The sequence below is a fragment of the Rhinolophus sinicus genome, chromosome 12 (genome assembly GCF_057876585.1).
Source record: "Rhinolophus sinicus isolate RSI-liver-muscle chromosome 12, RSI-T2T, whole genome shotgun sequence".
Classification (NCBI taxonomy): domain Eukaryota; kingdom Metazoa; phylum Chordata; class Mammalia; order Chiroptera; family Rhinolophidae; genus Rhinolophus; species Rhinolophus sinicus.
This window is the reverse complement of record NC_142512.1, coordinates 1,875,388-1,897,045: the sequence shown is the minus strand read 5'-3', so window position 1 is coordinate 1,897,045 and position 21,658 is coordinate 1,875,388.

The window sequence follows — 21,658 nt, the reverse complement described above, 5'->3', positions numbered from 1 at the left end:
GCTAAACAACATAAAACTTTCAAAAGGGGCATGTCGTGCGGGAGACCCTGCTTGCTGCGCCATTTGTCGTGTGGGGCGGCCTGCGGGGTCTCTGGTCCCGCTCCCCACATAAGAACGCAGGATATGGTGAGGCCAAAAAGGAACACCCACGGAGCCATAGGTAGGGGAGTCATACCACTATGGTCTCAATGGGCCCACCGGACGTGCGACCTGCCATCAGCCTTTCCGCCAACCGACCGACGACTCTCCTCCACTCCTTCCTGGACTCTCCTCGGCTCTCCTCCGTAGCCGCAGCTGTTATACTAGCGGCCAATTGGCCAACAGGCCACAGCCGACGGCCAACCAGCCCCAGCCGAGGGCCATCCACTACCCCAGCCAGCACCCCTCCACGTGAGGCCGAGAGCCTGTAAACTACTTTCTGGGGCTCTGCCCCACAGGGCAGTTTTAACCATACAAGCCTCCCTCATCCAGCCTGGCTCCCCTTGTCCTGCCTCCTTAAAGGCTGTGAAGCACAAATAAAACCCCGAGCACAATCCCCTTAGCTGTAGACACGAAGACTCCATGCAGGAGCTCACAAAACTTTACCTGCCATGTGTGTTTAGCTTTTCCTGAATTACCTGTATATCTCCCATTCTTCATCTAAAATCTAACAGCCCCCTCCCACCCTTGTCTAAAATGGCATATTTAGCTGATTTCTTCTCACTGTCTTTGGAAACGTCATGCTTATGTGAATCCTACGTGCACGTGTATTACAATTCCTGGTCTCTGTCTGCAGTTGGGTAGAAGTTAGAACAGGTGTGAGGCCTTGTCACCTTTCTGCATTTACATACAGAAAAATATTAGTGACGCTAACTTCTTGCACCTAGAGAATCTAGAGTCTTCTTTATTCTTTCCTCCCAGAGATGATCCTTTTTTCCTGTGTGTGTATTTTGTGTGTCCTTTGCCCTCAGAAGGAACTCCCACGGGGACAGAACACAGGCACAGGCTCCCGTAAGCCTGTCTTTGGAGCCAGCCCCACAGGCTGGGATTTAAGCGGTTCTCTCCAGACTGGCGTCTGAGGAGACAAACTTTGCTGTGGGTCCCTCTGTAAAAATCTCTTTAGGTTTTTCTTTCCTTCTCATCTGTGTCCCAGGAGCTTGTCTTTGTGACCGAGGAAGCTAATCCTCTCTGGTCCCCACCATTGGCCAGGTACACTTACTCCATTGGGCCTGGTGGCCATTGGGAGAAGCTGGGGTTCCCAGTGCGCCTCTGCCTGGCTGTGCCAGCTCCCAGGGGAGTGTATCCTGAGGGGCCTCTGCCCATAAGGGGCATCGGTCCCCCCAGCCTTCCTTACCCTTCAGTGCTGGACAGATCCCGGTCCAGTAACATTTGCTGGGGCCACAGATCAGTGGGTTTGGGGCTGGAGGTGCCTCCCATTTTGTGGGAGACCTGAGACACCCTGTCCACCCCACCATCCCTACTGCCTGTGTGACGAAGGTCTGTGCTTTCTCTGACTGTCTTTGGGGGTGACCCTTCGGCTGTGGGAGGGCTGCTTCCTCTGCACTCGGTGTGGAGGGGCCTCTGGCTTCCTGGCCTGAGCTGTAAAGAGGCTGGTTGGTGTCTCACTATTTAGACCTCAGTGTCCATGTGCAGACGATGGGTCCTTGGAATGGGGAAAACTTATAAATTTACATTGTGTTATACAGCTCTTGTGACAACAAGCTGTTTTTTGGTAAAACGTCTTGTGTGTTCTCTATAGTTATTACTAATTCTGTCAATTTGTGATCTCTGGGTGAAACCAGTTTGTGTTGGTGTGTCGTAAGATGTTTTGTATCTGTGGAGGGTGTTACCAGTTTTTGTTTTTGTTTCTTTTTTTTAATTTATTTTTTAAATTTATTGGGGTGACAATTGTTAGTAAAATTACATAGATTTCAGGTGTACAATTCTGTATTACATCAGCCATAAATACCATTGTGTGTTCACCACCCAGAGTCAGTTCTCCTTCCATCACCATATATTCGATCCCCCTTACCCTCAGCTCCCACCCCCTACCCCCCTTACCCTCTGGTAACCACTAAACTATTGTCTGTGTCTACGAGTTTTTGTTTCTCATTTATTTGTCTTGTTCTTTTGTTGTTTTTGGTTTATATACCACATATCAGTGAGATCACATGGTTCTCTGCTTTTTCTGTCTGACTTATTTCGCTCAGCATGACACTCTCAAGATCCATCCATGGCCCACCCAAGATCTCAAGATCCCACCCAGGCCCAGAATCAGAGGCCGCCTCAGGAACCAGTGGCTATCCGAGTTTATAGCTAAGAGTGGCTCTTGATTTGCCCCCCTCATAGGGCCTTTAACTATTATCTTTCCTGGTCCTAACCTTTGGTCTTTGCCTCTTCCATCTTTTCACCCTATTCCTGCAGAGCCGACTCCAGGTGTGCACAAATGGAGCTGTCCATAAAATGCTTCACCTACAACAACATTACCAGCCCCTTCCACAATGTCTCCCTCCTCTCGCCACCTTCATTCAGCCTGAAGAAACTACAGAATAGAGACACGACGGCCCCTCTACTTTTTAATAACAAACAAGGCTGGAAGGGTAGGTCTCTGAATGTCAGAGACCTTGATTTAATGTTAGGTCCCTGAATGTTAGGTCTCAGAGACCTCGACTTACAGACAGAGCCATGTCGACTGGCCTACACCTGCAGCAGAGCCAAGCTTGTGACAAGAAAAAACACCACAAAAGAGCTACTGGCTTGCTGTCATTCAACATTTCATGTTCAAACAATGCTATCCTGTCTGCACAGCCCCTATAAAAACCTCCTCACCCCCTCCTCAGGACTGGAAGTCTCCTTTAGACATGCAGTCCGGGTTGTAGCCATCTTTTGCAGAGCCCATATACTGTTGCTCTCTTGCAATAAAGCTTTCTTAACTTGCCTGACCGTGTGCATTCCATTTCCGGCCAACCTATCAAACAATACAACTGATTCTCAAGTGACTTCTATATAAATAATGTTGTAATAACATTGGTTTGGAAAGTTTGGTTGAAATAAGCACTAGACTTAAGAGCTGAGTTTTTTTTCTTTTTTTTTTTTTTTTATTAAATTTATTGAGGTGACAATTGTTAGTAAAATTACATAGATTTCAGGTGTACAATTCTGTATTACATCATCTATAAATCCCATTGTGTGTTCATCACCCAGAGTCAGTTCTCCCTCCATCACCATATACTCGATCCCCCTTACCCTCATCTCCCACCCCCCACCCCCCACCCCCCTTACCCTCTGGCAACCACCAAACCATTGTCTGTGTCTATGAGTTTCTGTTTCTCATTTGTTTGTCTTGTTCTTTTGTTGTTTTGGTTTATATACCACATATCAGTGAAATCTCATGGTTCTCTGCTTTTTCTGTCTGACTTATTTCGCTCAGCATTACACTCTCAAGATCCATCCATGTTGTCACAAATGTTCCTATATCATCTTTTCTTACCGCCGAATAGTATTCCATTGTGTATATATACCACAACTTCTTTATCCATTCATCTATTGAAGGACATTTTGGTTGTTTCCATGTCTTGGCCACTGTAAACAACGCTGCAATGAACATTGGAATATGCCACCCAATTTTTGCCTTCAGTTTACAAAATATGTCTTTGCCTATGTAATAGCTTATGCAATTGGCTAGTTCACTGTCTTACTCTATTGCCAAAAATCATTCTTGGATTTAGCATTACATTTGATAACCTATAATATGGAATGTATATGATTCTCTTTCATGTCTATATGTATGTATGTATGTATGTATGTGTGTATGTATGTATGTATGTATGTATGTATCTATGTGTGTGTATCGGACATATAAATAGATATCCACACATACACGTGTATATACTCAGAAACACGCAAAAGAATGTAAATAAAAACATAACCACACTTATTTGTCTTGGCCATAGTTTTATGGTTCTAACAGATTACTTGCTATGTATAAATATATATAAAATGCCTCCAAATATGTGGTAAAAGATCATAGGTTTACAATGAAGCACTAACTATATGTGTCTGTCTCAATCTTGCCCTTCCTGTACAAGTCCAACCCATAGCCTCCATCAGTTTTTCTTTTTCAGTTCCTTGGGTGGGTAATGTTTACTCTCCAAATACTGCTTCTGTATCTAAATGTTATTGTGCAATTGATGTTATATTTTAACTATTGCCTTCCTAATATGATAGATAAGGATGATCTCCCTTACATTGTGATCTACTCCTTTTGCTAATTTATTTAGTCACTACTCTGATTTGTCAACTATGCAAATTCAAACAAGATATGTGCACCTGCACTTCTTATCCCACATACCAGAGCCAATGTCTCTTGACTTCACATTTCGTTAACATGAGGACACCTGTACGGCTCAGGAGGAGGCTGATGGTCAGTAAGTACATGAGTTCTCTCCCTACCCAAGAAGGGTGCTAAAATTCCATTCCTTACTCTGTAGGTCCATTGCTGTGACCCCTGTGCCCCAGAAAAAGGAAGTTTTCTCATGAAATTTAAATCAATTGTCTGTTTTTTATGACTTTAGCACATCTGGAATATTTTTCTAAGCTCTATAATTATATATTCTAAAGAATGTGATTTTTATCTCTGGACCACATTTTCCAAAAATCTGATATTCTACTGGTTTTCTTGGTACTTATACTAACTCATTTCAGGATTTCCTGGATTCCATAGTGTCCTTCTCAAATTCTTACATTTGACATACATTTATACATGTAATTAGCTTCTAATATTTTAATATTTTAGATTTAGAGAAGAACTAGAAAAATAGTACCCAGTGCCCTTATTTCCATTAGCTAGAATCTCCTAATGTTAGCATGATCAAAATTAAGAAATAAACATTTTACCAGAGGTTAAGGGGCGAGGGGAGTGGTAGATTAGGGTAAAAGGGATCAAATATGTGGTGATGGAAGGTGAACACACAATGGGATTTATAGATGATGTAATACAGAATTGTACACCTGAAATCTATGTAACTTTACTAACAATTGTCACCCAAACAAACTTCAATTAAAAAGAACTAAACATTGGTACAATACTATGGTCTAAACTCAAGACTTTATTTGGATTTCACCAGTTTTCCCTACAGTGTTGTCTTTCTGTTCCAAGAGCCAGTCCAATCCAATCTTTGATTGCCATAGTTCTCCTCTAATCTGTAATAGTTCCTCAGATTTTCCTTGACTTTCATGACTTTGACACGTTAAGTGTAATTCTCAGCTATTTTATAGGAAGCTCCTCAATGTTGATTTTGTCTGATATATCCTCATAAGTACAATAAAGTCATGGGTTTCTGAGATGAATATCAGAGGTGACATGCCCTTCTCACTGCACAATTTCAGGGAGTACACGATGTAAATATGTATTATTACTGGTTATGTTAAACTTGGTCATTTTGTTAACGTAATGTCCACCATGTGTTTTCATTGAGAAGTTCCTTTATCTCCCTTGATAAATAATATTTAATGGAGATACTTTAAGACTGAAAGATACTATTTTTCCTTCAATTTTTGGCCTGCTGATTTTTTTGTTAAATCTTATCCAGGTATCATATCCGTCAAGGCAGGATGCTGATCCTCTTAGTAATTCAAGCACTTCCCTGCCCCTCAACTAAGGATAGATTGCCGTGTTCTCTTCTCCAGCTGCGATTTCTTCTCACTAGTGTTCTAAGAGCAAGTGTTTGGTTCCCCTGCCCCACAGTTCAAGGCTCCTGTTCCAAAGAGGAGATAGAGGGAAAGTGTTCCAGTGGAGTTCAATGCTCCTTCCAAAGCGGCACTCTTTCCCATCAGTGTTTTGTTTTGTTGTTGTTGTTTTTTTTTTTTTTTTTTTTTTACCAGGAGAGGCATTTCTTAGGATTCTCCAGCTCTTCTGTGAGTGCCTCCCAGGGTTCATGGAGAAAAAACCATGCGAAAGGATGCAGATTTCATTTCCCTGTGATTTGTTCCCTAGTTCTCATGTCTCATCTCATTATTTTCAGGCTCACGCATATTCTTTCACTTATATTTAAATATGTGATTGTACACATTTAAGAATAAAGAAATGAAAATATTTCTTGCAAGCTCGATCTGTGGAGAAGGGGCTTGTGGATGGCAGGCCCCGCTTCAGCATGAGCATTTAAGACATAAGAAAAAATTCCTTCAGACCCTTTTTTCCTTTAGCTTACCTTCCACAGTATCAGAAATTATGTTTTTACAGTAGAAGTTTTGCCCTATTCCACTCCTCCTAAATAATCTTTTCATAGGTCTCTGTTGTCTGCAGGTTAAAACTCAGACTCCGTGCCAGGTCCAGTTTTCCCTGACTCTAGCCCTTTCCCCATGCGTCATTCACCCGAAGGAGAACAGTCCCAGGTTACTTTTTTGCTTGATTATAAATTCCCTGAGTAAAGGTGCCCCGACCAGCGGGGCATTCAACAGGGACCGAAGGGAGACACCCTGAAAAGAGAAAATAGGAGGCGCGAAGAAATGGAGGCAAGACAAAGTTCTGATCAAGCCTCAAATTTTTTATTGCAGCTACAAGATTATATGGGTTAGGGTAAACTAGGCGGGGAGCGGAATGAGGAAGGAGCTTTACTTAGCAGAGACGTGACCTTTTAAGGGCAAACTGACGGTTCCAGGAATTAGGTCATGTGCTGCCAGATAGCATAGTTTCTCTGAGTCAGGCTCCTACATCTCCTCTCTCTTTATCTTTAAGAGAGTGAGCCTTAACCAAGACGGGAACTCAGGGTCTCAGACGGCCCGAGTAACGCGCAAGGCGTAGCCTCTGGTGTCTTTTTTGGACCAGGGGTGAAGCAATTGTTTTGACTTAGACACCAACCCCTATGCAGTCTGGACATGAGTTCAGGGAGAGCTGAAATGGGGTCAATCGGGACCCTCCCTTGCAGTACCCAGTCGCTGCAGCCGTCTGGTGCTCAAGCCCTTTAGATCGGGCCGACACGTTTTCAGTCACCGTGTCTGCTATATGTTTATATAGCTGGAGCCTGTTTGTAACTGGTTGTAATTATCTTCCGGATGGTCCATCGTGGCCAGGCGTTGATAATGAATATGGATAGGTTTGGCCAGAATGTTATCTATTTGTCGTTTGATGAATCCTGTCAGTTTATTAAATGCCCAAGGTCCGAGGGAGACAAGTAGGAGTAATCCTAGAATGGGGCCAAGGATGGGGAGGAGGACAGGCAAGAGACCATGAAAACTGGTTAGAAAGGGGTTGTCAAGAAGTTGTTTTTTGCGTTGAAGAAAATCTTCTTGGAGTCTCTTGACCTTGTCTCGCACTATGCCGGATTTGTTGGCATAGAAGCAGCATCGCTCCTGTAAAGCTAAACAGATCCCCCCTTGTTCCGCTGTTAGAAGATCAAGCCCTCGTCTGTTTTGGAGTACTACTTCTGCTAAGGAATCGACCTGGTCTTGAAGGTCATTAATAGTATCTGATAGTGTGGTAACATCATCAATAAGTTGGAGAGAGAGCCGTTGATAAGTGTCTACGGACACTCCTACCCCGGCAGCACCTGTGGCCATAGCGGCGGTTATACCTAGTCCTGCCATAAGGGGAATAAATGTGAGGGCCCGTTTTTGTCGCCCAGGGAAAAGATCAAGGGCTGGTATAGGAAGTGACTGATCTCCGGGTAGAATATCTATATCTGGCAAGAGAAAAGCCAGTGCACAGAGGCCAGTCCAATTGGTGGGGAGGGCCGTGAAGGCCAGGCCGTTGCCGCAGATGAAAACATGATTAGGAGCGGGGCAGGCAGGAGCAGTGGAATTGACAATAGCCAGCCAAAACGCAAGAAGTTACCAGGAGTAGATATCCAACGAGAATGGTTGGGTGTAATTTTGGCGTGATTGGCTGGTATGGCAACAGGGGAGGGGAGGCCAGGTTGAAGGGCCCCCATGGCAAACAGTTTTATTAATTTCACAGAGCTCTTGGAGAAGTCTCCAGGCTCCACTCTTTTTTTTAATAACAAATATAGGAGTGTTCCACGGGGAGGTAGTAGGCTCAAGATGGCCGGCCGCCAGTTGTTCCTGCACTAAGTGTGTGGCGGCTGTGAGTTTTTCTGAATTAAGTGGCCATTGGTCTACCCATACAGGCTCATCCGATCTCCATCTAATTTTGTCTGCATGGGGTACAGGGAAGTCAATGGCCGCTAGGAGAAATTTTGGTCGGGATGTCCCAGACCTGTCCGATTATTGTTGGTTATAACAGTTATGGGATGTTTGATGCCTTGTCCCGACTTTCCAAGCCCCTGTCCTGGGACAAAGCCTTGGTTGAGCATTTGTTGTGTGACTACTTCATTGGGGCTACACATGATAAGCTTTAACTGGGAAAGTATATCGCGTCCCCAGAGGTTAACGGGCAGCCCTGGGATGATATAAGGTTGGACGTGGCTGGTATTACCTTCACTGTCTGCCCAAGTGAGAAGTTTTGTACTCTGTCTAGGGTTAGTAGACTGACCGATGCCCTTTAGATGGGTGGAGGCAACAGTGGTAGGCCACGAGGCAGGCCAGAAGTGAGAGGCGATGACCGTAGCATCAGCCCCAGTGTCAATGAGTCCTTCAAAGGGTTTATTGTCTAATTTTAGAGTGAGTAGGGGTCTGTCAGGGGTAATTTGTTGTATCCAGTATGTATCCGAGGCCCCAAAGGCAGAGTGTAGTCTGTGGTGAGGGAGGTTAGACTTAGTGGAGGAATCTAAGGGAAGTAAAATAAGTTGAGCTATTCTCTGGCCTTGTTGAATAGTAACCGGCCCGTTAGGCGCTGAGGCCAGGAGAGTAATGATCCCCGTGTAATCTTGGTCAATTACTCCCGGGATAATATTAATCCCCGCTAGAGCTGAACTACCGCGCCCAAGGACTAACCCGAAGGTATTGGGTGGTAGAGGCCCATGGGCATTGGTAGGGAGGAGTTGTATGCCTTGATCAGGGGTTAATAATGTTGGGGTGGGGGACAAGAGGTCCAATCCTGCACTGCCTGGGGTGGCTCTGCAAAGGGAGGTAATGGAGACTGGGACTGAGGAACAAACCGTATTGCCCCTGGTTTGTTCTGGGGACTTGGGGACAGGGGCTGGCCCCATTGGGGGTTTCCCGACCTGGGGGGAATTGGGTTACCCATAGCATCTACCTTGGAGTGACAGTCTCTAGCCCAGTGTTTGCCGCGTTTACAGCGAGGACAGATAGTGGAAGGTGGCTGACGGGGCTGTTTGTCTATAGGGCATTCCCGGACAAAATGACCAGGCTGTTTACAATTGTAACAGGATTTTTGATTGTCCTGTGTGAAGCTTTTTAGTGCGGCTCCAATGGCTAGACCGATGGCGTGAGACGCCCCGACACCAGAACAAAGTTTAATATAGTCTGAGAGGGAGCCATTGCGATGGGGGCGGATGGCGTTTTGGCATGTGGCATTGGCATTTTCAAATGCAAGATGTATAATAAAGGTGCTATCTGACTCTTCTTTTCCAATTAAACGCTCGGCAGCCTCAGTTAGGCGGCTGATGAAATCGCAATAGGATTCATCAGGCCCTTGATGGATTTTGGCCAAGGAGGTGCTGGCGGGCCCTTTGGGTGGGAGTTTACGCCCGGCCTTGAGGCTGGCATTTTGGATTTGAGCTAATAAGCCTGGGGGGAAGGCGGCCTGAGTCTCATTGGTGTTATAGGGCGGTCGGCCGAGAAGGCGATCTCTAGTCCAGGAGCGGGAGGACTGGCTCTGAGTATTTCGTTCAGCCATTTTTCGTGCGTTTTCCGCATACTCTGTGCGCCATAAAACAAAATCACCGCCAGACAGGGCGGCGTGAGCTAAAGTGAACCAATCATTTGGCGTCAGCCAACGGTCGGTGAGGCTTTCCAGCAAGGCTACCGTGAAGGGAGCCACAGGGCCATAAGTGTGGACCGCAGCCTTTAAGTCTTTTAAATATTTAATGTTTAAAGGGCGGTAGCGCTGTCTGTCTCTTGGGGGTTCCGTTTCTTCCTCTGAGGGGGGGTTATCTTGTTCCTCAGCCTCATTATCGGACCCCTCTGCGGTATCCTCCTCTTGGGGGTCCTCAGGGGTATGAATATCGGGACCTACCTCTGCAGCCTGTCTGCGAGTGACCGGAAAGGCGAGGACAGGTTTTTGTTTAGGAGCTCGTTTTAGGGGTAGACGGGGGGAAAAGGGCAGCCCAGAGAGTGCAGCGAATTCAGCCTCAAGGGCACGGAGTTCTTTGAGAAGACTAATGTGTTGGCATTTTTCCTGGAGGGCCTCTCGAAGAGAGGCAATCTGTTGTGTTAGGGAAGCGGCTGTTTGAGTAGGGGGATTGGAGTGAGGAATAGTAGAAGGGGGACCGTGGATGATGGGAGCGAGGAATGGAGGATGTTGAGGGATGATATAAGGAGGTAGCCGGAAGGGTGGAGGAGACGATACAGAGGGGTCCTTCTGATGGTAATGAGCGGCCGCATCCTCAAGGGTAGCCTGGTCCTCGGGAGGGAGGGTTGTGTCTGAATCTTGGGGAAGGTTTTTAAGGCAGGGATAAAGTCTTAATGAGGGATGACTAGGGGGTTCAGCCGAATTTTGGGTAGGGCCTTCCTCGAGACAGGGCTTGGGCTTAGGGTCAGTAATAGGGATATCTATATACACGGAGTCATTTTCTGACGGGGGACGGGACGATTCCTTTAAGAGGCTCTCCCCCTTTTTTATAACTTTGAACCCTGAGGACGTCATTTATGAGATTCCAGTAAGTAAAAGTAGAAACAGGGACCTTTTCAGGCCCAAAGGCTTTATAAAAATCTTGGAACGCATCGCCGACGCGCTTCCAAATCCTAATATCAATCGTTCCTTCTTGGGGGAACCAGGGACAAATATCTGTCAGAAACTCGAAAAATTCACGGAGATCCTTTTTTCTAGCCTTAATTCCACGCACCTTGAGGGAACTCTTTAACCCAGAAATGAACAGTTCATGAGAACTTAATGTCTGACCCATGGTCCCCTTCTCGGCCCTTCAATCAATAAGCGAAACAATCAGATGCCCATCTGGCCGTGACCCTCGTGGGACTAAATCTGTCTTAGCTAAGGCGCTTTGGTATAAACCCCCAAACTGGTGGACCGGAGTCCAGTCGCCGTTATGCCGTATGACAGAACCGGAACCGCAGATTAGGGCCCAAGCAAGCTCCGTGATGAGAAGTCGTGGAACTATCACTCATTCACACATTCATTCAACCGAGGGGTAATATTAAATCTAAAATCATCCCAAAACATCTATTTTCGTATGTCTGCTTACCTCTATCAGATCAGGTTCACGGATCGGCTTGTATCCGCGGAGATCAGTAAACGAGTCAGGCTCGCACGGTAAAATCGCGCGGAGACTCAGCAACGCGTCCGGCCGGACTTAAGGCAGACAGTTTTTCAAGGGGTCTGGGATCTTCGGGCCCCACGTTGGGCGCCAGAAATGCCCCGACCAGCGGGGCATTCAACAGGGACCGAAGGGAGACACCCTGAAAAGAGAAAATAGGAGGCGCGAAGAAATGGAGGCAAGACAAAGTTCTGATCAAGCCTCAAATTTTTTATTGCAGCTACAAGATTATATGGTTTAGGGTAAACTGGGCGGGGAGCGGAATGAGGAAGGAGCTTTACTTAGCAGAGACGTGACCTTTTAAGGGCAAACTGACGGTTCCAGGAATTAGGTGCTGCCAGATAGCATAGTTTCTCTGAGTCAGGCTCCTACATAAAGGTACATAGTGTCATTCCTTACTGTAATTTTCATGCCCAATACAGTGCCTGATATATGGCTGGTCCTCAATAAATTCTGTTTGCTTCCCCAAAAATACTTCATCTTGATCCCTCCAAATATTGTCCCCATCTACCAAAAACAACAATTATGATCATCACCTTCCAATCCCAGTGTCACCTCTTTCCTGATCTCATCTCATTGTGACAGTATTAGGTGCTCCCTACATGATATTTGTGACACTTTTATCATGCTATAATAATGTGCTTACCTTTAAGTCTTCCCTACTGCACCTAGGATGGAGCTAGGGCACATTTTTCTTGACCTTAATAATTACTATGTCACACTGAAATCCTTAGACTCAAACGCTAAGACTTAGGATCCTAAAACCAAAGTCGCATTGTGTCCCAAGTGTCCTTCTTCCAGTTCTTTGCACCTCACTGAGGAGCAACGCTCCACTTCATCTTTCTTCCCTCTTTGCATCTGTGTTGAGCCAGGCTACACTATAGTGCTTCTCCCTATGGCATAGCTTCTTAGTTTGGACTGGTGACCTTCTGTGCACCCCTATAAGACCATATCCCTGCCCTAAACATGAACCTAGGAAACAAGTCCACTTACATTTTCACTCATACCATCCCTCCTTCCAGGTTACAGAACTCTATAGAGAACCAAAGTGGCCTCAGCCCATGTCCGTGACTGCCAAGAACTGACCTCTGCTTGGGTGTCATCTCACTCCCGGTGCTTCACTGACCTGGTTTAATGTTAGATGCTGTAGCTGCATTAAAGCTGAGCTGCTTAGTCCCTTACGATAGGCTGTCCTGTCTTGCTCCTTTCAGGAGTCAGCAACTGTAGTTAGATTAGCTTATGTTTAGCCTAGAGACGAGGAACAGAAGAGCTTCCTCATGTCCTTTATCCTCTTGACCCATCTGCTCTGAGCGGCGACAAGCACAGAACATCGTGACTCACGTGAATTTATTTCAAAACTTGACTAACAAGTCTTCAGCAAGGCATTTAGCAAAATCTTTTCTTTTTTTAATTAAAGTTTATTGGGGTGCAATTGTTAGTAAAGTTACATAGATTTCCGGTGTACAGTTCTGTAATACATCATCTATAAATCCCATTGTGTGTTCACCACCCAGAGTCAGTTCTCCTTCCATCACCATATATTTGATCCCCCTTACCCTCATCTCCCACCCCCCAACCCCCTTACCCTCTGGTAACCACTAAACTATTGTCTGTGTCTATGAGTTTTTGTTTCTCATTTGTTTGTCTTGTTCTTTTGTTGCTTTGGGTTCATATACCACATATCAGTGAAATCATATGGTTCTCTGCTTTTTCTGTCTGACTTATTTCGCTTAGCACTATGTTGTCAAGATCCATCCATGTTGTCACAAATGGTCTTATTTCAACTTTTCTTAGGGCAGAATAATATTCCATTTTGTATATATACCATGACTTCTTTATCCATTCATCTATCGAAAGACATTTTGGTTGTTTCCATGTCTAGCCCACTGTAAACAAAGCTGCAATGAACAATGGAGCACACGTGTCTTTATGTATAAATGTTTTCAGATTTTTTTGGTAGATACCTAGGAGTGGGATTGCTGGGTCATACGGTAATTCTATTCTAAATTTTTGGAGGAACCGCCACACTACGTTCCATTGCAGCTGCACCAGTCTGCATTTCCACTAACAGTGTATGAGGGTTCCTTTTTCTCCACAGCATCTCCAACACTTGTTACTTGTTGATGATAGCCATTCTGACTGGGGTGAGGTGATATCTCATTGTGGTTTTTATTTGCATTTCTCTGATGATTAGTGATGTTGAGCATTTTTTCATATGTCTATTTGCCATTTGTGTATCCTCCTTGGAGAAATGTCTCTTCAGAACCTCTGCCCATTTTTCACTTGGGTTGTTTGTTTTTTTATTGTTGAGTTGCATGAGTTCCTTGTATATTTTGGATATTAGCCCCTTATCGGAGGCTCTGTTTGCAAAAATCTTCTCCCATTCACTTGGTTGCCTCTTTATTTTGTCAATGGTTTCTTTTGCTGTGCAGAAGCTTTTTAAGTTTGATATAGTCCCATTCATTTATTTTAGCTTTTACTTCCCTTGCTTTTGGAGTCAAATTCATAAAATGCTCTTTGAAGCCAAGGTCCATCAGTTTAGTACCTATGTTTTCTTCTATGCATTTTATTGTGTCAGGTCTTATGCTTAAGTCTTTGTTCCATTTTAAATTAATTTTGGTACATGGTGACAGATAGCAGTCCAGTTTCATTCTTTTGCACGTGTCTATCCAATTCTGCCAGCACCATTTATTAAAGAGGCTGTCTTTTCTCCATTGCATGTTTTTTGCTTTTTGTCAAAAATTATCTGTCCATATTTATGTGGTTTTATTTCTGAGTTCTCAATTCTATTCCATTGGTCTACATGTCTGTTTTTCTGCCAATACCATGCTGTTTTGATTATTGTAGCCCTGTAGTACAAGCTAAAGTCAGGGAGTGTGATACCTCCAGTATTGTTCTTTTTTCTTAGGATTGCTTTAGCTATTTGGGGTCTTTTGTGGTTCCAAACAAATCTGATGATTTTTTATTCTATTTCTTTAAAAAATAGCATTGGGATTTTGATGGGGATTGCATTAAATCTGTATATTGCTTTGGGAAATATGGCCATTTTAACTTGTTGATTCTTTCAATCCATGAGCACGGAATGTCTTTCCATTTCTTTGTGTCTTCTTCAGTTTCTTTTAAGAATGCCTTATAGTTTTCAGCATACAGGTTTTTCACATCCTTGGTTAGGTTTATTCCTAGGTATTTTATTCTTTTTGCTGCATTGCAAAAGGAATTGTTTTTTTCATTTCTTTTTCTGAGATTTCATTGTTAGCATATAGGAATGCAATGGATTTTTGTACGTTGATTTTATAGCTGTCAACTTTACTGTATTTGTTGATTGTTTCTAATAGCTTTTTGGTGGAGTCTTTAGGGTTTTTTATATATAGCATCATGCCATCTGCAAAGAGTGACAATTTAACTTCTTCATTCCCAATTTGGATGCCTTTTATTTCTTTCTCTTACCTGATTGCTCTGGCAAGGACTTCCAACACTATCTTGAAAAGCAGAGGTGATAGGGGACAGCCCTATTGTTTCCTGACCGTGAGCAAAGGGCTTCAGTTTTTCACCATTAATCATGAGATTAGCTGAGGGCTTGTCACATATGGCCTTTATTATGTTGAGGTATTTTCCTTCTATACCCATTTTATTAAGTGTTTTAATCATAAATGGATGTTGTATCTTGTCAAATGCTTTTCCTGCATCCATTGATATAATCATATGATTTTTGTCCTTTATATTGTTTATGTGATGTATCACATTGATGGATTTGCGTATGTTGAACCATCCTTGTGCCCCGGGGATGAACCCCACTTGGTCGTGATGAATAATCTTTTTAATGCATTGTTGTATTCGATTTGCTAGAATTTTATTTAGGATTTTTGCATCTGTATTCATCAGAGATATTGGTCTGTAGTTCTCTTTTTTTGTGTTTTCCTTACCAGGTTTTGTTATCAGGGTAAAGTTGGACACATAAAATGAGTTGGGGAGTACTGTCTCTTCTTCAGTGTTTTGGAAGAGTTTGAGCAGGATTGGTATTAGTTCCTCTTTGAAGGTTTGGTAGAATTCACTAGTGAAGCCATCTGGTCCCGGACTTTTGCTTTTAGGAAGGTTTTGGATGACTGATTCAGTTTCGTTACTGGTGATCAGTCTGTTTAGATTTTCCAGTTCTTCATGGTTCAGCCTAGGAAGGCGGCATGTTTCTAAGAAGTTGTCCATTTCTTCTAGGTTATTGAATTTGGTGGCATATAGTCCTTCATAGTATTCTTGGATCATCCTTTGTATTTCTGAGGCATCCATGATAACTTCCCCTTTTTCATTTCTGATTTTGTTTATTAGCGTCTTCTCTCTTTTTATCTTAGTAGCCTAGCCACCGGTTTGTCAATTTTGATAATCTTTTCAAAGAACCAGCTCTTTGTCACATTAATTTTTTCTATTGTCTGCTTGTTCTCTATTTCATTTAGTTCTACTCAGATTTTTATTATTTCCTTTCTTCTGCTGACTTTGGGATTCATTTGTTCTTCTTTTTCTAGATCTTTAAGGTGTAACATGAGGTTATTTATCTGGGACTTTTCTTGTTTCTTGAGATAGGCCTGTAATGGTATAAATTTCCCTCTTAAATCTGCTTTTGCTGCATCCCAAAAATTTTGGTAGGATGTATTTTCATTCTCATTCGTTTCTATGTATCTTTTGATCTCTCCTCTAACTTTTTCTTTGACCCAGTCGTTCTTTAAAAGTATGTTTTTTAATCTCCATGTATTTGTGTTTTTTCCTGCTTTCTTTTTGCAGTTGATATCCAATTTCAAAGCCTTGTGATCAGAGAATATGCTTGGTATGATTTCACTCTTCTTAAATTTGCTGAGGTTGGTTTTATGTTCCAATATATGGTCTCCTTGAAAATGTTCCATGTATACTAGAAAAAAAAATGTATAGTCTGATATTTTAGGATGAACTGCTCTATAAATGTCAATTGTGTCCGTTTCATCTAATGTGTCATTTAGGGCTGCTATTTCATTATTTATTTTCTGTTTGGATGATGTATCCATAGCTGTCAATGATGTATTTAAGTCCCCTAGTATAAATGTGTTTTGGTCTATTTTTTCCTTTAGTTCTGTTAGTAGTTGGTTGGTATATTTAGGTGCTCCCTGATTGGGGGCATAAATATTGATGACTGTTGTGTCTTCTTGTTGTATAGTCCCCTTTACCATTGTGAAATGTCCATCATTGTCTCTTGTTACCTTTTTCACCCTGAAGTCTGTTTCATCTGATATCAGTATGGCTACACCTGATTTTCTCTGGATATCATTTGCTTGGAGTGTCAATTTCCACCCTTTCACTTTGAGTCTATGCTTGTCCTTGTAGCTGAGATGCGTCTCTTGGAGACAGCATGTGGTTGGCTTTAGTTTTTTGATCCAATCTGCTACTCTGTGCCTTTTTATTAGTGCGTTCAGTCCATTTACACATAGGGTGATTATTATTATGTGATGATTTTCTATCATTGTATCTTTGGTTTTCTGGTGAGACTGTGTCTTCATTGTTTCTCTGCCTTTTTGTTGTTGTCGATTATTTCTGTGTTGTGGTATTCTATGATGTTTCCCTCTGTTTCTTCTTTTATTACAGTATATATTTCAGTTCTGGATTTTTTTTGAGTGGTTACCCTTAAGTTTACGTAAAAGAAAGTTTGATATTTAGAGTATTCCATTTTCTTCAGCATGCTTACTTCTCCATTCCCATATTTGGTTCAGGCCTTTACTCTCCCCCTTTTTATATTTTGGTTTCTACAAATTGTCTCTGTTCGTGGTGGTCGAATAGCCTCCTTTAGTATTTCTTGTAGTGCAGGTCATGTATTAGAAAATTTCCTCAGCTTCTGTATGTCTGGAAAGGTCTTTATTCCTCCTTCATATCTAAACGATATCTTTCCTGGGTATATTATTCTTGGCAAATATTTCTCTCTTTCAATAGTTTGAATATTTGGTTCCACTCCCTCCTGGCTTGTAGAGTTTCTGCTGAAAAATCTGATGATAATCTAATGGGCTTTCCTTTGTAGGTTACCATCTTCTTTTCCCTGGCTGCCTTGAGGATTCTTTCTTTGTCGTTGATTTTTGACAGCTTCAATACAATGTGCCTTGTTGGGTTTGAGGTAACTAGGTGTTCTGTTTGCTTCTTGGATTCCAGGATCCAGTTCTGTCCACAAGTTTGGGAAGTTCTCATCGACTATTTGTTTGAATATACTCTCTGTTCCCTTCTCTCTTTCTTCTCCTTCTGGTATGCCCATTATTCTTGTATTGTTCTGTCTGATGGAGTCAGAAAGTTCTTGTAGAGTTCTTTCATTTCTTTTAAGTCTCAAGTCTCTTTCTTCTTCCATCCATGTCATTTCCAGGTTTCTATCTTCGATGTCACTGATTCTTTCCTCCATCTGGTGAACTCTATTACCTAAGCTGGCTATTTCATTCTTCATTTCTTCTATTGAGTTCTTAATCTCCAGGAATTCTATTTGGTTCTTTTTAAATTTCAATCTCTTTGGTAAAATGTTCATGTTGTTCTTTGATTGTGTTTCTGAGTTCATTAAACTGCCTTTCTGTGTTTTCTTGCATCTCGTTGAGTTTTTTTAGAACTGCACTCTTGAATTCTCTGTCATTCAAGTCACATAGTTCCATATCTTTAAGTTCACTTGCTGGACACTTTTCTCTTTCTTTCTGAGCTGTCTTGTTGCCTTGGTTATTCATGACAATTACTGATTTATTATTTCTCTTCCTAGACATCTACAGGAGTGGGTTGTACAACAGGTTGATAGGAAGAGGTCTTTCTTTTGTTTTCCAGGAGGTGTTGGTAGAATGTTTTATTTTCTCTCCGACTGCAGCCTTTTTTTCTCTCTCACACTGTAGCGTTGTTTTTCTGCACTATTCCAGCTTCTCACATAATGAGGGGATTCCCTGGAAGGCGGGCTTCTCCTCTGTTAACAGTTCACCTGGGTCACAGGGTGCAGTGTCCGTGTGGGGATGCAGAGAGCTTTTGAAGTTACAAAGCTCTATCTGCACCAGAGTCTGAGCCCGTGTATTTCAGCAGTTCTGTTAACTCCTGCAGGGATCTACCCAAATAGGTGTGAACAGGGGAGGGGTGGGTTGTGAGAAGTGGCCCAGAGCAATGGTGGCGACCACCATCACAGCAAGTCCTGCTTCCTCTTTTCCAGAACTAGTTGGGCTGTGAATCTGTGTCTGTGGACCACAGTCTGAGAACTGCCAATATTCTGTTCTTTTGTTCTGACAGTGCTACTATTCCACTTCTAGCACTGAGCAGGTGGGGGTGGGGTGAGCTCTTAGAGGGTACAGAGGGGACGGCTAGTCTCAGTGCCTAAGGCTTCCGTTCTCCGCAGCAGTGAGGGTTTAAACCACTGTTGTCAGCCTTCTTCCGTCAGTCTTTCCTCCAAGGTCTCTGCCGTGAGCGTTGGGTTCTGCCGTGTTATATGCTGCCCCCTCAGCCCTGTGGGCCATAAGCGGAGCCCTAGCAATCCAAGTTCTTCCCTTTCCGGCAGCTATGGTAGTTCCCGGGATGCAGCGAGCTCGGAGCACTGAGCTAGGTCTGCGTCCTGTGCCCCCGCAACGCCATCTCCACACTTCTCTCTTCCCTCCTCCCCCGCTTACACAATTTGCCCACCTTTAGGTTATTTCTCTACTGTGCCTCTTAGTCTTCCCTGTCTGCCATGCAGGGAGTTCTCTGTGGCGTCGTAGTTCTTCAATTGTAAATTCCAGGGAAGAATTCAAGAGGCTTAACTCACGCTGCCATTTTTATGACGTCCCTTCCCTTCTTTCTTAGGTATTTTCTAGAAAACCTGACCTCTACTCAATTATATCCAATCCTCAGAAATCAGCCGGCTGAGGGCATGTATCGGGGTATTCAGGTGGCAGACCCACGGAGCCATCCTGCCTATCAGAACTGACAGAGGACCATACAAATGTGTGACCTGCCTCTCTGTGCACCAACATGCCCTTGACACTACTCAGCAAATGTGAATCAATTGTGAATCAAGAACCTGATGCCCAAACTTGTTACGTATGATAAGTGGTTATTGTTGAAAGTCATCATCTGAGACCAGAATCCCCCTTCTGCTTCTTTTCCGCAGCTCACATTCATCTGTGCACACTCTACAACGGAGCACTTTTTGGAGCCAAGGCTCACATAGACTTCATTGAGGACATTTCTCCTCTTTGAAATGGCAAGATGATTCTGGCAAGTCATTATTGCTGGAACGAAGGGCCTCTGTAGTATGAGCAAGCTGGACCTACAGAGCACAGAGGATGGCGCAAGTGGAGCCCAGAGCTCAAAGGGGAAGGACTGTCGTGGGATAAGGCTCTGGGCAGGAAATGGGTCAAGGCACTTCTGTGGCTGCAGCCACCTGCAGAAGGGATGATGATGTCACAGCTGCATTTTGACTCATGCATATCCTCAGCTGGGATTGCCCAGGAGGGCGATGGGCGGCGATAAAAGCTCCAGTGCCTGGCAGACAACGGAGAGTGAGTCTGTGAGGAGAACGACCTCTGTGGTTCCGCTAGGCTGGGTCTTCCTACGGACACCCTCGGTGTCAGAACCTGCTGAGCAGGTTCCTGTTCCATGACCCTCATGAGAAAGCAACACTCATGGCACCTTTATCTTGGATTGTCAGGATGGTGAGAAATGCACTTCTGTTATTGAAGCCACAAAGTCTATAATATTTTGCTATAAAAATCCGAATACACTAACACTTTACCAGTCAGGGATGGGGAAATCGATAGCACAATGAGATAGTACGTTACACCCTCAAGAATGGTGTGATCAACCAAAAGAGAAAATATCACATGCGGTTGACAATGTGATGTGGAAAAAATGGATCGCTCACATGTCTCTGGTGGAAACATAAAGTGATATAGCTAGTGTGGAAAATAGTTCACACTTTGTTTAGTATGTTGGAAATATCATATGACATTGAAATATAAACAAAAGAGCTTAAAAGAGGTGTTCAGACACTCCTAAACAGAATTCAGAGCTGCACTATTGACAATAGCAAAAATTTAGAAACACAATATTGCATCAACTGATGAATAAATTAACAAAGGTGGTATATCTATAAAGTGAAATATCATGCAGTCATAAAGATGAAGGAAGTCCTGATACTGGTTACAACATGGATGAATATTCAGACCATGGCAAATGAAAGAAGCTAGCTTCAGAAGGCCACATATGGTGTTACTGCCATTTACATAACAGAAAAATAATAATCAAATCCATAGGGAAAGAAGGCAGGAAAGTGTTTGCCAGGGCCCAGGGTGAGGGGAGAATGGGAAGTGAAAGCTCCATGGCATGGGGTTTCTATTGATTGTTTGGAGTCAGATAAATGGTATTAGATAGCATTGGCTGATGATAGCACAATGTTGTTGGCATATTAGCATGACTGAATTGTATTTTTTAATGGTTCAAGTGGCAAACTGGTTGTGTGCATTTTACAAAAACAACACAAGGAATATTCCTAGTAGGGCACATCTGATAAACCGTAAGTCCTCTAATATTCTTTTTCCCCCCCATTTTTCTATATTGGTTTCAGGTGCACAAAACAATATAATAGTTAGACATTTATCATTTATATCCCTCACACAGTGACAACCTCCTCCCCCATCCATTACCCCTCTGACATCATATACAGCCATTACATTTCCACTATCTTTATTCCTAATGCCGTACTATAGTTGACATTCATTATTGTTCAAATTCAGCTTCAGGTGTACAGTACTGTGATCAGGCATCTACATCATCCCTGAGGTGGTCTCCCTAATGAGACAAGGGTCCATCAGATACCCTACAGAATCTTTACAACATTATTGATTACATTCCCCCAAAAAACTTGTTTCCCTGTGGCAATCTTGTGGTTACCGACTGTTTTCTAATCCCCTCACCTTCCCCCTCCCATCTAGCAACCCTCAGTTTTTCTTCTATGTCTCTGAGACTGTTTCTGATCGGGTCATTCATTTATTCTTTTCTTTAGATTCCACATATAAGTGAGATCATATGGTATTTGTCTTTCTCTGTCTGACTTCTTTCACTTAACATAATGTTCTCTAGGTCCATCCACGTTGTTGCAAATGGTAATATTTCCTTCTTTATTGCTGCGTAATACTCCATTGCATTTGTACACACAAATAATAAAATATCAGAGGGAGAAATTAAGAAAACAACACCATTTACAATTGCTTCAAAGACTATAAAATACCTGGGAATAAATTTAACCAAAGAAATTAAAGATCTGTACTCAGAAAATTATAAGACACTGAAGAGAGAAATTAAAGAAGATACAAATAGATGGAAACACATACCATGCT